Genomic DNA, 2,172 nt, shown 5'->3' on the forward strand with positions numbered 1-2,172 from the left:
AATAATGACAGAAACCCTCAGGAAAGCAAGGACCTTAGGCCGATAACCATAAGAAACTGAACTGCCAACATTCAGTGAATTCAGATGAGATTATATCCCTTTTGGACACCTTGATTGTATCCCGCTTCAACACTGTGAGATACTGAGCACATGACTCAGCTAACCTGTACCCATACTCCTTACTCGTGGGAACTGTGAGATAATAAATCTGTGTTGTTCTAAAAAAAGAAAAGTAATGGTAATCAGGGGAGCCTAGCCGTAATGTGGTCTGTAACACTATAACAAAATTGCCGTCTCCAAATTTATCCCCAAAGATGTATAAAACAACAGTACATTTATTTTGTAAGTAACTTTGGGAAAAAATATCCTATTTAGTCCACAGAACTATTCCAAGAAGGCATTGCTAGTTTGAGGGGAACTATTTAGCAGATATTATGGAAAATGTCACAGGAAAGAGGTCTGACAAGCTTGGGAAGTACTAGGTGAAGCAAAGTTGAACAGACTTCTCTGTTTGATCCAGGACTTCTTAGAGCCTCATGATGCTGACATGCACTGTGATTCTTCAGGGGAGGATTACAATACGAAATACTTCCTTTGCTTAATTAACCAAGAAACCCCTTTTTTGGGAATCATCTAATGAGACTAAAATTCATGGAATATACTTGGGACACTGGCCAAAGAGAAATGACCCATACTGTATAATCCCCCTATTATCAATATTGTCTTTCAGAACCTTCTGAGATAACTGTGTCTGTGTCTGCTTGAAGTATATAGAACAAATAGAAGTTCAACTTTTTTCTTGTATAATCTATACTAGAAAATAATCTGAAAAAATATGCATATAAAACCAAATCACTTTGCTGTAGAATTGAAACTAACACAACATTGTAAATTAATAGTACTTCAATTTGCAAAGAAAGCTTTAAATTTTATAAAACTGCAAAACATGGCAATAGAAAAATGAAATCATAGAACTCTCAAAGAAAATGGAGATATTATGAACAGCCTGGGCTTCTGTGGTGGCTCAGAGGGTAAAGAATTTGCCTGCAATGGGGAGGCCTGGGTTCAGTCTCTGGGTTGGGAAGATCCCCTGGAGAAGAGAATGGCTACCTACTCCAGTATTCTTACATGGAGAATTCCATGGACAGAGGAACCTGTAAAATGTCTTTTGTTGGGCAAAGACAGCCTCTTCAATAAATGGTGCTGGGAAAACTGGACAGTTACATGCAAAAGAATGAAATTAGAATAGTTCCTAACACCATACACAAATATAAACTAAAAATGGATTAAAGACCTAAATGTAAGACCAGAAACTATAAAACTCTTAGAGGAAAACATAGGCAGAACACTTGATGACATAAATCAAAGCGAGATCCTCTATGACCCACCTCCTAGAGTAATGGAAATAAAAAAAAAGTAAACAAGTGGGATCTGATTAAACTTAAAAGCTTTTGCACAGCAAACGAAACTATAAGCAAGGTGAAAAGACAGTCCTCAGAATGGGAGATAATAATAGCAAGTGAAACAACTGACAAAGGATTAATTTCCAAAATATACAAACAGCTCATACAACTCAATACCAGAAAAACAAATAACCCAATCAAAAAGTGGGGAAAAGACCTAAACAGACATTTCTCCAAAGAAGACATACAGTTGGTTAACAAACACATGAAAAAATGCTCAATGTCATTCATTAGTAAAAAATGCAAATCAAATTACAATGAGATATCACCTCACACCAATCAGAATGGCCCTCATCAAATAGTCTACAAACAATAAATGCTGTCGAGGGTGTGGAGAACAGGGAACCTTCTTGCAGTGTTGGTACAGCCACTATGGAAGATGGTATGGAGATTCCTTAAAACCTAGAAATAAAACCACCATATGACCCAACACTCCTATTCCTACCGTATACCCTGAGGAAACCAAATTGAAAGAGATACATGTATTCCATTGTTCATTGCAGCACTATTTACAATAGCTAGAACATGGAAGCAACCTAGATGCCCATCGACAGATGAATGGGTAAAGAAGCTGTGGTACATATACACAACGTAACAGTACTCAGCCATAAAAAGGAACACATTTGAGTCAGTTCTAATGAGTTGGATGAAGCTAGACCCTATTATACAGAGTGAAGTGAGTCAGAAAGAGAAAGAGAAAGATCATTTT

Source organism: Budorcas taxicolor, chromosome 3, assembly GCF_023091745.1.
Source record: "Budorcas taxicolor isolate Tak-1 chromosome 3, Takin1.1, whole genome shotgun sequence".
Lineage (NCBI taxonomy): Eukaryota > Metazoa > Chordata > Mammalia > Artiodactyla > Bovidae > Budorcas > Budorcas taxicolor.